Source organism: Diorhabda sublineata, chromosome 1, assembly GCF_026230105.1.
Source record: "Diorhabda sublineata isolate icDioSubl1.1 chromosome 1, icDioSubl1.1, whole genome shotgun sequence".
NCBI lineage: Eukaryota > Metazoa > Arthropoda > Insecta > Coleoptera > Chrysomelidae > Diorhabda > Diorhabda sublineata.
The window spans coordinates 34,550,884-34,566,055 of record NC_079474.1 but is presented as its reverse complement, the minus strand read 5'-3'; the positions used below and the strand labels follow the sequence as shown (position 1 = coordinate 34,566,055).

The 15,172-nt window shown below is 29.7% G+C and overlaps 1 protein-coding gene and 1 long non-coding RNA gene across 3 annotated transcripts in view; one reads left to right on the top strand and one right to left on the bottom strand.

Moving 5' to 3' along the window:
• Positions 1 to 6,071, bottom strand: part of LOC130452510 (uncharacterized) — a 153,482-nt gene extending 147,411 nt beyond the window's left edge. The window contains exon 1 of one of the 2 annotated variants that reach the window (XR_008910976.1): positions 5,891 to 6,071. This is a non-coding gene — a long non-coding RNA (uncharacterized LOC130452510). The remainder of the gene's footprint in view (positions 1 to 5,890) is intronic. The other variant, XR_008910975.1, reaches the window with a different exon arrangement.
• The window catches only part of LOC130452509 (headcase protein), a 188,046-nt gene that overhangs the window by 98,108 nt on the left and 74,766 nt on the right, over positions 1 to 15,172 (top strand). The gene's annotated exons all lie outside the window — the stretch shown is intronic.

Here is a 15,172-nt window from a genome sequence, read left to right as displayed (position 1 = left end):
TATGGTAATGGAGTGTGTACTTCAAACTGTCTGACTGCTGCTGTATTTCGAAAATTATTCCGAGGGCCGCGAGTATGACGCAAACAAGAAAAAATACACGAAAGGACAATGGGAATGGAGTTGATCCATTTTTAATTTTATATACCGCGTAAAAAGACAAAAATTCCATAACAGACACCGTCTTCTGGCTGGTTATTAAATGAAAGCACATCATTTCGAAAATTTAGCGGAACTATAAAGTCCAGACTTTCCGTATATAATAATGGCGCAGGTTTTTCTAATACCAAGCGCTTATTTTTTCTTCTTATTCACTATTTTCGTTGCGTTTGCTATTTTCCATCCAAATATAACCAGAAATATGAATAAAATTATTAATTTCCTTCAGAGAAAGTTAATAAATATAAAGATAACATTCACAATGGAACGTGAATTTCTATAAGTCTTCTAAATTGTCTTATTCTACTTTTTAAACGTTTCCATAGAAAAAAATCGAGAGGAGTAAGATCAAATGATCTAAGAGGCTATTCTATCTCTTCGAAGCCAATTTGAAATGGGTTATCCAGAACATCAATACCATAATGTTGTTGACTAAATTATTGGATCTGGAAATGCCGCAATTAGCTCTGGAAGCACTACGAAGATGTTAATCAGTTGTTAAATCCTCGTGAAAGAAATGAGGACTAATATGTTGACGATTCCTACCCAATTTTTGGGGCGTCGGGTGTGTTTTGTCCGGGATTTTCACTATCCACTGAACCACGTAAACAAAACGTTGCCCCGTGAGAAAATTTGGATTTTCATTACGAAAGTATGAGAGTTCGTGAACTAGTTTTATACATAGAAACCATAGCTTTTAATTCCTCCAAAATATTCTCAAATATTGGGAAAAAAAACGTATAAACGTTCCTATTATTACAAACGACGTTTTTTAAATCTCTCCAAATGATTTTTTTGAAAATTTAACTTCGATATAAAGATATTCAACATGTTTTTACTATTTTACTCCTAGTTCCAGGGAATGGTGACTCATTTTAAAACTAAAAGTAATGACTATGTTGTGGATGGAACCCAGATATAGAATGACGCATCGGTAAATTCTCTTATTGATTTCCAACGGTTAGAATTCTCCCTTTTCACACAATGCTCTATATTAGACCCTACAAATAACTTTCAAGATTCATCTACATCCCCGATGTATTTCTCGATTTTTCTTGAAGTCGAGGAAACTTTTTTCAAACTTCTCATTTTTTATATGTTTTCCTTGATTGAGTGTATTAAATTTAGATCTCTTTTGGAAGAAAATAAACAGGTAAAAATTCTATAAATCAACATCCCAGTGTTAATTCATCCAGTTTATTCACTGGATCTTGCACCGTGTGATGTAGGGATACAGGAGGAGTATATATTAAAGGTAATAATAAATATATAAATACGTAATATCAAAAAAAAAATTTTACATTACCAGATTCGTTATTTAACAGCCACACCTCGTATTTGAACTAAATATTCTCAATTCCTTTTTATTTAATTACATTTCAAGAATTTTTTATAATTAAATATGTTTTTTTTTTGATATCTCATTGTTTGTTGATGCATTTTTATTATTTTTATCGTATTGATGACCTCTTAATCTATTTTCGAAATACTGAGATGTTTGTCCTATGTATATAACATCGTAATCATTATAAGATAATTGATATATACTTTTTTTTAATTTTTGGGTTATATATTAAGCCGACGCTTGGGGCATACACATAAAGGGATAATGGGAGCATGTACTTATAGAACTTTATTAATATTGTTACAACGCAACGGTTGTTACTTTGGCAAGTTCAATTTCCAAACACGAAGATGATCAGGTGTCTGGAATGTTCATTAATTACACCAGTGAATAATAATGATAAAATTAAAAACAATCTACAAGGAACAAGTTATAGAGGAAGAAGTTAATTCTTAGGATACTTTTGGTGCCTTCCACCAATCGTTCAGAGCAACTGAAATACTCTTTTGGAAGGTCTACATAGCGACTATGGTCTAATTAGAAACTCAAGCAAAACAGATTGCGACCATGAGAAACTATCTCATTATTTGACGCGATGCGGAAGCAGTTTTGTGATGCACCACCAAATATTTTACTAACACCGAAGAAGATATTTCGATTTTACTTGTGTATCAGTTGAACGCTCCACCAAAAGATTCAATAACTTAATTGTACAAAAAATTATTAAAAAAGCTAATTTTAAAACAGAAGAGATCTAAAATCAAGAACATTTAGATGCATTAATATAAACAATTAGACAATTAACAAATTCCAGTTCAGTTAATTTATTATTATTATATTAAATTAGAAATTAATTTTCTTGGTGATAATTTTCGATATTTTGGTAGCAAATTTCTACTTAAATTAGTGTTTTTAATGATATAATATAATTAAATGAAATTCTGAAAATTACTTCGGCGGTCAACGTGTTAATAATAAACAAGTTTACCTTATGATAATATTTTATTGAATGCCCAACCATCGATAATAAACTTTCTAAACTAAAAATCTATAAATGTTAGAAAAAAAACATATTCGTGACTTTTGAACGTAGAATTTACCACCTGCTTATTAGTTATTTCAAATACGAAATGTCAGGTGTCATTAAATTAAGGTTACCGCTAAAGGTGGTACATAATTTCATCGGGCAGATGATTTTTTGAAAATTTATTATTATTAAATTAATCCCTTACTAAACTTTTCGACATAATGATATTAATGAGAGAAATTTGAAAATATTCAAATAATAATTATGAAATTAAATAGTCATGTTTGTTAATTAGGCTGAAAACTTTTTGGTCCAGTAGAAAATCCAATAAAATCGATTAATTTGAGGTCATCTGATTTAAGACAGCCAATAAATACAACATTTAAGTGGAAACAGATCGGAGTTGGAGTAGTCTCAACCCTTTTCCTCTTTGAAGCTTGGGGTAGTGTTTTTGTTTCGCTACCCTTGGATCTATTCTCCAATGCTTTGGCTCTAGCTTCCTCTGGTGCCAGCTCATTGTTAAAGTAGCGCAGTTACCATCGGCAACCCACGCCTCAGAGGGTCACATCTGCCTCCTGGTTGTCCAGGTTCCGGCAACTTCTTCTCTTTTTTCGTAGAAGAGGGGGATACCTCATCTCCCTGTTTTCCTTTCTCGTGAGGAATTCTCACTTGAGAGTTGGAGGGTTTCTCTAATTTTCTTTTATTTTTGACTCTTCATGGTTGTTTCCACGAGTAATTAAGGAAAGTTTAGTCCATTTCAGCAGATCCCAGCTTTCCGGAGTATAATCTGGATAGAGTGGGGTGCGATCGGGTGTCTCAGCGGTATAATTCCAGACACCAATCGCTCTGCTGCCATTCATCCGTCGTCACGATCTCCCTGTCTAAATCAGCTAGATTTAGTTTCAACAGAGTCACCACGAGAAGGATGCATACTCCTAATCGTATTTGGAGTATCTAGCTGTCAGTTTAAAGTCCTAAGATACAACTTGGCTACCCTGGGACGACCCCCATGGAACGGTACGAAAACCAAGACTATTTTCACGCAGAAAATTCCTTCAGGACACTAATAAAACTATATCCAGTCGCCACTTTGATTTTGTTGGTTCTCCATACAATTATACAGCTTCGACTCATCAGACTCCTTCACGTGGATCGTCTTCTATATACGTTTATCTTTAAAAAACAAAAATAATTTCCGAAAGCTCCACTTCGATGTCGTTAAAATCCCTTAGACTGCAATAAGTCCAACGAATGACTAATATTATGAACTGGAGTATCGTATTTTATAGAATCCAATTTAAACTTACAAAAGTAGATTTAATGCGAAAGGTGTGTAAATGCGGTCCGAGCTCTACATTATTACAAATTCCTTTTAAACGACTTTCGTGCAATAGCACACGTGTAATAAATTTTTGTTTAATAAATTAGTAATTCGTAGAAAAACTCAGCGGTTTCCCCATGGACAAGTTAAATCAGTTGGAAAGAGACATTGCCAAACCTCCATTCTTTAAACAAAAGATCAGAAAGTCTCAGAAAGAATCGGTAGTTTTTTCTGTTGTCAAACGATTGAAAATTAAGTTATTACGAGGGTTGAAAATGAAAAATTGCTTGGAAAGTTTTAAGTTAATGAGAATTGCAATTTTTATAATTAATATTGAACTTATATTGGGCAACTGATGAACGAATTTCGAATCGCAGTCCTGCAAGTGTATCTTTCAATGGACCATATAAATAATAGTCACAATTAGTGCACTGCGGATTGGAATATGGCCTCTTTTTGATCTGTAGACAGGTTTGATCGTGTTTTTTAGGAGGTTCCACGAGGACTAGGACGGTTTACTTACTTTAAACCCACAAAAAATCATAAAAAATGACGTAATGACGTGTATATTGTGACGTCAGAAGACAGTATGACATATTTGGTTAAATGGATCGTCCTATTCTTTATAGAAAAGCTTTTGGTTGTTCTCTACGATTCATAACAGACCAGTCTAACATCCAGTGCAGCTATTTGTATGATAGTAAATTTTTCCGGCGTTTAATTAAAAATTTAGGTTTATATTTGAACCACCCTCGTATATATGATTTATGAACGAAATACAGGAGACATACGCAAGATTATGGAAATGTTGGAATTCAACATTTGAGCTTTACAGACAGAGAAAATGCATTAAAATTTTAATATATGACAAGACTGAAACTTAACAAAAACATATTCATAGACATACTTCGAAATCGTTGTTTTTGGTCCGTGTCCAAATAGTTTCTAAGTAAATGATTTGTGCCAAACGAAAATTAAGCTTTTATTGCACTATTGTCGAAAGACTTCCGTGTTTGTTTTCAAAAATATTAATGTGGATATTTAAATACATTTTTAATTATAAAGTTTGGATTTTTTTTGTTAAAACAAATTCCTCATTACGTTTCATGAATATTATTAACAAGATTACGTGTACTAATATACAAAATTTTCTCTATTCAACACTTGGCAACATTGCAAATATTATCAGTATCAATAAACTAATTTAAACAATTTAACAAAAAAACTATTACAGTGTAAATATAGTGCAAATGTCTAAAACATGTAATTTTTTGTGAACAATTGTCTATCCAATCATGAAAACTAATTTTTTTAATATAAAAATACCTATACGAGAAATTATACTAATATTTTTGCACTTGTTATCAGTAGAGGTCATTTTTGTGCTTCAATTTGAAAATATACGCCATAATTAGCGTTTTATAGCTCTCAAAATGTAACGATTTCCAAAATTACCTACGATTTCATTTTAAGCCATAAGATAATACTCCATTTTGTTTAAAAATAATCGATAATAACACTAGGTTAATGCTTTGTTCTTTTGCTTTATAAAAATCCCGAAAAAGCTGCGAAAACCAACAATATTCTGCACCTGCAGTACAACTTGCACTCCCTACCGCCCCAGGTTAAACTATCTATATAATATCGATACGATCTATTAATTTTTAACTTCCCCTTGTATATATATCTGATATGGAAACTTGATAATTAACGACAAATTTATGCAAAATAATTCGTGTTATGTAATAGAAACGTGTTTCAAACTTTTGCAGTCGTAAAAATATTTATTTTGTTTACATAAGTTCATGTTTTTAATTTTATACTGAATTAATAAGACAATCGAAAATGTATCACATTGCCAGACGTTTCTCATAACCTCATTATACAAATCTAATGATTATCTAATTAAGTTTGCGTTACTGAAATATTTTGAAATTATTAATTTTTGTTATTCCGGAAATATCAACGTTGAAAAAGTGATATTATACAAAGATATAATGAAAATAAAACCTATACTTATGAAAAAAATTTTTAAACATACCGTTCATTTTAATCCCGATTTTCTTCAATCATATCCATTTTATAACTTGAAAATTATTATAAACAACAAAATAAACTCGAAAATATACTTCAAATAATCACAAAACGTCTACAATTTCAATTCTAAATCCAAAAACTGTTTGTTGTAGTTGTTAATTAACGCCATATTGAATCACGTGGTTAGGAGTACCTTAATAATCTCCAATAATAATGGTATGTGTGGTCACGTGATAAAGATTTAAAAAGGCACCTATGAACAAGGATGTAGATATTTTAACAAATAATAAAATGTATTATTAACAGTTTATTGTTGAACATATTTTATAAACTTGTTGGAGATCTATATAAAGAAATTCCCATATGTACAGTTAGAAGAATTTTAAAATCCCACTCACCGTATTTGCAGAGTCTAGTTGGATATTTCCAAGTATAAAATCTTGTTCGTCTGCTTTTTTCCACAACAGTTAAATCGAAATGGTTGTAACAGACTTGTTTTATATGTAGAAGATAGTTACAACGGTATATATAAATATCTACGCCGTTTTTGTCATTTCGTCACTAAAGAGGCTATTCGAGAATTGATAAAAAATGTATATTTGTAAAAAAAAATAAGGACAAAAAGTGGCGGTATTCAAAAAAAGGATAAATATCCTACTTAAATACTTATATGATTGGAAACAATTTCACTTATGTATCCGATGTGTTACAGGATTAAATAACAACCAGTTTTAAAACAGGATTTTAATATGTCGGTTACTCAATCGGTTAGACTAAAAATAAAAGAGTCGTTGACCTGCTGAACGTATCGTTTGGACCACGATACCGAAAAGGTATATTATACGGGATGTCTATGAATTAATCACTGATGAATTCTTATTACAATTTGAAATATTCTGTCTACTATAACTTCCTACGCATACTATATACAGTTTTCGTACTGTTGATGATTGTCTAGCGGTGTGGCGTGTAGGTGTAAAATTCGTTCGCGTTTAACACCAAAACTTGACCTTGAATGCAATTGATTTCAGTTTATTTTTTGCTGGTTGGTAGTTTAAGATTTCTTTTAAGGTTATTCAATATTTTCTATGTGATGGTTAGTTTATTTTATCAGAGGTACGAATTGACAAAGATAGGAAAAAGTCGAAATTGAGTCGTAAAATTTATATATTTGGTAACTGAAATCGTGAGATAACTTTTATTGGAGATAATATTTATATTCCCAAAGTCAATTTGATTCATGGGAAAATGTCTGATGTGGAGCTTTATTCTGGGTGTTGCATTTTCTTTTATGAAATAAATAATGAATGAAATGAAATAATAGTACAGAGTTAAGTTCAATTTAGTAGTTTGCAGAACGTACTAGGCAAACTAGATTTGAGGGATCTGTAATTTCACTTTTTTTTTGTATAATTTTTTATAAATTTTGATTTTTTTTGCTATTTTTTTTCGAATTTTCCGGTTTTTTTGGAATGTTTAGACTCAATTTTTTTATTTCAAACATTGTAGAGTACCTATGAGAAAATTTGAAAAACTGAATGTCTAGAAAATTCTTGAAAATTTCAAAAATTTAATTTAATATTTTGAAAATTGTAGTTGAATGGAATAAAATTGAAGAAATCATTGGAAAAATTCGAAAAATATGATTTTTGTGAAATAAATCATTAATTTTTTTATTCGTGTTTTTTTAAATAGTGAAAAAGGATTATAATTTTTTTCACAATTTTTGGAAATCTCGAGAATTTAAAAAATCAAGAAAATTCGGAGAATAATACTCACTTTCTTTCTTAAAAATTAAAAAAATACTTTTTCCATATTTTTGTTTATATCGAGAATTTTAAATTTTTCAAAAAATTCTTATATAAAATTCGAAAAAAAACTTCATTTTAGAGATATTGAGAATTTTTCAGAAAGACAATATTTTTCAAAATTTTTAAAATGATAATTTCGGAAAATTGGAAAAACCTAAAATATTTCCCAAATTTTGCAAAAAAGTCAAAAAATTAAAAAAAAAATGCAAATGTATCGTTGATCAAACAAATAAAAAAAAATAATTTCAATTTTTGGGGGGCCTATAATTTTTATATCATATTTATTTAAAATTTTTCGTTCTGAGACTTCTACGATGTTATATAATTTATAAAAATTTCTCCGTTTTTAAAAGTTGATAAATTTGAAAAAATGAAACTCTTGTAATTGCTAAAAAATCTGTATATCTAAAAAATATGAGCGACCAATTTATTTTTGACTATATCTTCTTCAATTTTGGTCCAATTAACTTTTATAGGTACTCATTTTAAACGTCTTTTTGAGTACTACAAAAAACTTTATAAGCATTATGCACGTAAAATTAATCTTCTTTCTATTATTTGAAGTTGAATACATCGATTCGAGTATTCTCCCCAAAATAAGTTTCCTTTCACTAATCATACTGTGCTTTGTATTGGACGTAAAAAATTTTATAAAAAATAATTTTCTTTGTTTTTTTATAAGCTATAATTTTGTTCATTACACTTTTTTTAATAAAATGCGTATTTTTTGAGTTATTCGCGAAAAATATTTTGGAAACGTGGTTTTTTTTACTCGAAAAGTTTCAATCGTGAATAAATAAAAATCTATTGATTTGTCGAAAAAATTCTTCAGATATTTTTTATTCAGAATTTGATTTTCTATCGATTTCTGTTTTTATTTTACCCTGGAGAAGGGGTGTCAACCCCCAAACAAGGTGGAAGCGTCAATTCAGAAGTGAAAAGCTTTACTGACTGTACAAAATTATCGAAATATAAATATTATTTTAATTATACGTAATTTTTGTTAAAAAAATTCATCCCTTCATCAAACAAGGTAGATTTTCCTGAAATATTCACATTTACATTTAGAGAAAGTTCATTCTCGAAGACACTTGGAGAAAATTTCTTATCTGGAAAACTGATCCAAGTGAGCTAATTTTATTCAAAGTCAATTTCCATTCACCAGGAAAAGGGACGGGAATCTTCTCCTTCTACGGGATCCTTTGCACGAGATTAAACTGAACATTTTAACGTTTCACAATTGGAAATCCTCGAAACGAATTCGAATTTATTTATCTGTATTTTGCTGTAAACGCTCTCAGACTAAAAGGTCATTTACACCGATTCGCGTTAAAAAATTTTCCTAGTTTTAGTTCTATCAAACTGGCACTTCATATCTTAAGCCTTTTTCGAGAAGTTTTTTGTTTAATAACAAGGAAAAGTCATAAAGCTCGCAAATGTCTCCATAAAACGGCCCGACAGATCCGTAAATTTAGGAAGCGCCAAACGTTCAACAAAAACTTCATCTCATTAACCATTGCAAATTTCACATAAAAATGTTTCATCACGTTTTCCCGGTCTGCATCAGTTACATTTCTATGCAAATTAATATAATTCCACTTTTCCGGGGTTTAATTACCCTCGTTGGATGCAAACGAATTAAAAAAAAGGGGATGAACAACTAAACTTGAAAAAAATCACTGGATTGCTTTAAGGATGAATTCCTTTCACTTATTTTCAAGTTACCCTGTATATAGGTATCACATATGTATACAATTACATTGACCTTCTTATCGGTGTTTTTTTATGGTTTACCAGATATGTGAATCTATTTTTAATGCTATAACCGCAAGTATGTTAAGGAGTTACTGACCATTGTTTTGAAAACAGTTTTCATCTTTGTCGAAAAACAATTAGAATGATAACGTTACTTTCACATTGAATGTCTTGCTAAATCCGGTTTTTTACACCATACATAACCTCACTTTTCTTGTTCTCTCAACAATTTAAATTGAGGCTTCTTTTTCGGAAATTTGAGCCTTCTTTATAGTTCTAGTGACATTCCGAGTCTCTTTAGAACATTTGAGTTCGTTATCGAAAGCTTTAAAATCTTTATAAACAAAACTAATCATTTTTTTACAATCTTGGCGATATTCTATGTTTTTTGGGGAAATTTGAACCTTTTCTTAAAAGTTTGAAGCTGTTCTAAAAATGTTTGAGAGTTTCTTTAGTTCTAGAGACATTCTGAGACTCTTTAAGAAATTTGAGTCCGTTATCGAAAGCTTTGAAGCTTTTTTAAACAATTCTAATCATTTTTTCACAATCTTGGTGATATTTTATGTCTTTTTTGGGAAATTTTGAGCCTTTCCTCAAAAGTTTGAAGCCTTTCTAAAAATGTTTTAGAGTTTATTTATAGTTCTAGTGATATTCTGAGTCTCTTTAAGAAATTTGAGTCACTTATCGAAAGCTTTGAAGCTTTGAAGCTTTTTTAAACAATTCTAATCATTTTTTCACAATCTTGGTGATATTTTATGTCTTTTTTGGGAAATTTTGAGCCTTTCCTCAAAAGTTTGAAGCCTTTCTAAAAATGTTTTAGAGTTTATTTATAGTTCTAGTGATATTCTGAGTCTCTTTAAGAAATTTGAGTCACTTATCGAAAGCTTTGAAGCTTTGAAGCTTTTTAAACAATTCTAATCATTTTTTCACAATCTTGGTGATATTTTATGTCTTTTTTGGGAAATTTTGAGCCTTTCCTCAAAAGTTTGAAGCCTTTCTAAAAATGTTTTAGAGTTTATTTATAGTTCTAGTGATATTCTGAGTCCCTTTAAGAAATTTGAGTCACTTATCGAAAGCTTTGAAGGTTTGAAGCTTTTTTAAACAATTCTAATCATTTTTTCACAATCTTGGTGATATTTTATGTCTTTTTTGGGAAATTTTGAGCCTTTCCTCATAAGTTTGAAGCTGTTCTAAAAATGTTTGAGAGTTTCTTTAGTTCTAGAGACATTCTGAGACTCTTTAAGAAATTTGAGTCCGTTATCGAAAGCTTTGAAGCTTTTTTAAACAATTCTAATCATTTTTTCACAATCTTGGTGATATTTTATGTCTTTTTTGGGAAATTTTGAGCCTTTCCTCAAAAGTTTGAAGCCTTTCTAAAAATGTTTGAGAGTTTATTTATAGTTCTAGTGATATTCTGAGTCCCTTTAAGAAATTTGAGTCACTTATCGAAAGCTTTGAAGCTTTGAAGCTTTTTAAACAATTCTAATCATTTTTTCACAATCTTGGTGATATTTTATGTCTTTTTTGGGAAATTTTGAGCCTTTCCTCAAAAGTTTGAAGCCTTTCTAAAAATGTTTTAGAGTTTATTTATAGTTCTAGTGATATTCTGAGTCCCTTTAAGAAATTTGAGTCACTTATCGAAAGCTTTGAAGGTTTGAAGCTTTTTTAAACAATTCTAATCATTTTTTCACAATCTTGGTGATATTTTATGTCTTTTTTGGGAAATTTTGAGCCTTTCCTCAAAAGTTTGAAGCTGTTCTAAAAATGTTTGAGAGTTTCTTTAGTTCTAGAGACATTCTGAGACTCTTTAAGAAATTTGAGTCCGTTATCGAAAGCTTTGAAGCTTTTTTAAACAATTCTAATCATTTTTTCACAATCTTGGTGATATTTTATGTCTTTTTTGGGAAATTTTGAGCCTTTCCTCAAAAGTTTGAAGCCTTTCTAAAAATGTTTTAGAGTTTATTTATAGTTCTAGTGATATTCTGAGTCCCTTTAAGAAATTTGATTCACTTATCGAAAGCTTTGAAGGTTTGAAGCTTTTTTAAACAATTCTAATCATTTTTTCACAATCTTGGTGATATTTTATGTCTTTTTTGGGAAATTTTGAGCCTTTCCTCAAAAGTTTGAAGCTGTTCTAAAAATGTTTGAGAGTTTCTTTAGTTCTAGAGACATTCTGAGACTCTTTAAGAAATTTGAGTCACTTATCGAAAGCTTTGAAGGTTTGAAGCTTTTTTAAACAATTCTAATCATTTTTTCACAATCTTGGTGATATTTTATGTCTTTTTTGGGAAATTTTGAGCCTTTCCTCAAAAGTTTGAAGCTGTTCTAAAAATGTTTGAGAGTTTCTTTAGTTCTAGAGACATTCTGAGACTCTTTAAGAAATTTGAGTCCGTTATCGAAAGCTTTGAAGCTTTTTTAAACAATTCTAATCATTTTTTCACAATCTTGGTGATATTTTATGTCTTTTTTGGGAAATTTTGAGCCTTTCCTCAAAAGTTTGAAGCCTTTCTAAAAATGTTTTAGAGTTTATTTATAGTTCTAGTGATATTCTGAGTCCCTTTAAGAAATTTGATTCACTTATCGAAAGCTTTGAAGGTTTGAAGGTTTTTTAAACAATTCTAATCATTTTTTCACAATCTTGGTGATATTTTATGTCTTTTTTGGGAAATTTGAACGTTTTCTTAAAAGTTTGAAGCCTTTCTAAAAATGTTTGGGAGTTTATTTATAGTTCTAGTGACATTCTGAGTCTCTTTAAGAAAATTGAGTTCGTTTTTGAAAGCTTTGAAGCTTTTTTAAACAATTCTAATCATTTTTTTAAAATCTTGGTGATATTTTGTCTTCTTGGAAAATTAAAGCCATTTTCTGAGAGCTTTAAATACTTTCTAAAAATATTGGGATTTTTTTTGGGAAATTTGAGGCCTTTCTCGAAAGCTTTGAGGCGTTGTTTAAATTTTAAATTTTTACAACTTTTTTATAGTTTTATTGAAATTTTGAATCTTTTTGAGATATATTAGCAAGTTCAAGTGACTTAAATTTCCTAGAAATTTTTCATTGATTTTTAGAAAGTTACCGCACATTCGACATCACAAGTTTTAATGACATTTTCAAATTTGTAATTTTTTGTGTAAGTTTGAGTGACTTTCAGGATCTTCCACGACAATTAGTTAGACTAAATTTTCAAAATTTTGAGTGACAGTCAGTAATTTTGAAAAATTTGGGCAGTTCAAAGTTTTATTACCGCTACAACTCACTGTGGAGAATTTGAGTTTCTCGAAAGCTTCCTATGTCTTTCTAATAACAAACCCAAACAAAACGGACGTTCTAAATCTTTCTGGAAACTTTTCTCGAATATTTCAGTGATTTTTGTCGCGTTTAGAAAGCATTCAGTATCTTTGTTTGTCTTTTCAACCATTAAAATTAAAATTATTTATCCACAGACACAGTCACTTCATTATAGAATAAACCAGTGTCACCAACTTGTTTTATGACGTCACGTTTCCCAGTTTATGCATCCCACCAACTACAGCGGACAATATTTATGAAATAAGAAGAAGAATTAACCTCTATTATTATATATTACATAAAAATAAATTAATCATTTTCCTTTCATCATTATTATGACCGTAATGTAACCATTTTTCTAATTATAATATAAATTCCTAAATTATTGAAAGAATTTAGTTACAAATATTCATATTTCAATGAATAATACAAACTCGTCATTGACATTTTGTCGCCAATATAATTGAAACAATTGCAAATTATTAGTAAAACAACTTAATACGAGGGCGGGTAGATAGGTTCGTAAATTTTTGACTGAAATATAGGTTTTTCTGTAAATATTTCCATCGTTTATGCTAATTTTTACGCCTTTAAGTCGTTGGGAAAGAAGAAATAAAAGCTAAGTAGATATTAGGCTAATAGGGAGCAATTCTAACCTAATTTATGAATTAATTTAAGGTTGCAAACTGCATGATTGCACAATTGCATTGTCCTGGTGCTAAAACAAACAAATCAACACCATAAGTTAGTTAATTATTCACTATTGATTTTCAAAGTGGATTATACAGTGTGCTTCGACCTTATCTAAGTGTATCTTAACATAGATAAATATAAATTTTCTTCTCTTTTATAAGTATTCGTGGAAATGAAAATAAAAAATTCGTAACGAATGACAAGCTGTCTTTTAATCTGTAATAGCAGACATCTAAGCAAAGATTAAAAAACTACCCGACATAATCCAGTACAATAATTCCATTTAATCCGTTTTCTCGACGTTGCATCCATTTTAAAACTGTCATTCTGACTTGATCCGCTAATTCTCTCGGAGGGTGTAAATTCATGACTCGTTTGTCTCACCAGCCAACTAGATGATATTCAAATCTCAACGCGCCGTTCGGAATTAGAAACGAAAACGGTTACGTACATAATTAAAAACATTCTTCTTCTATTCGCGGTTTTATCTTTGCAATTGTCTATTTGTTTTACGCATGTGCAACTATTAATTATCAAAAGCAGGTCCGTATCGGCACAAACACAAAAAATTCATAAAATATTAACCAACGATTTTTTTTTATAAATAGTTCATAAGACCAATATGAAAAAATGATACAAACAAAATATTATTTTTAAATAGTTTTTGATTTTTTTTATATATCTTTTAGAAATTTCTTTGATAACTTCAAGTGACACTCAAGTGATTTTTTCCGGGAATTTTCGAGAATCTAGTTGGATATTTTTGAGCAGTTTCTTGAAAGTTTCAATGACATTCTAGATACTATGAGATATGAGCAATTACTGATACTTTCTAGAGTATTTTAGCACCTTTTTCAAAATTTCTGTGACTTTCAGGATTATCCTGTACCATTTAAGCATATTTTCAATAGTTTTAGTGACATTCTGAATTTTTCTGAAGAATTTGAACACGTTTTCCAAACTATCAGTGACTTTTTGGATTATCCTGGACCATTTAAGCATATTTTCAATAGTGAACACGTTTTCCAAACTTTTACAGACTTTTTGGATTATACTGGACCATTTAAGCATATTTTCAATAGTTTTAGTGACATTCTGGATTTATTTGAAGAATTTGAACACGTTTTCCAAACTTTTACAGACTTTTTGGATTATCCTGGATCATTTAAGCATATTTTCAATAGTTTTAGTGACATTCTGAATTTTTCTGAAGAATTTGAACACGTTTTCTAAACTATCAGTGACTTTTTGGATTATCCTGGATCATTTAAGCATATTTTCAATAGTTTTAGTGACATTCTGGATTTATTTGAAGAATTTGAACACGTTTTCCAAACTTTTACAGACTTTTTGGATTATCCTGGATCATTTAAGCATATTTTCAATAGTTTTAGTGACATTCTGGATTTATTTGAAGAATTTGAACACGTTTTCCAAACTTTTACAGACTTTTTGGATTATCTTGGATCATTTAAGCATATTTTCAATAGTTTTAGTGACATTCTGGATTTATTTGAAGAATTTGAACACGTTTTCCAAACTTTTACAGACTTTTTGGATTATCCTGGATCATTTAAGCATATTTTCAATAGTTTTAGTGACATTCTGGATTTTTCTGAAGAATTTGAACACGTTTTCCAAACTTTTACAGACTTTTTGGATTATCCTGGATCATTTAAGCATATTTTCAATAGTTTTAGTGACATTCTGGATTTATTTGAAGAATTTGAACACGTTTTCCAAAC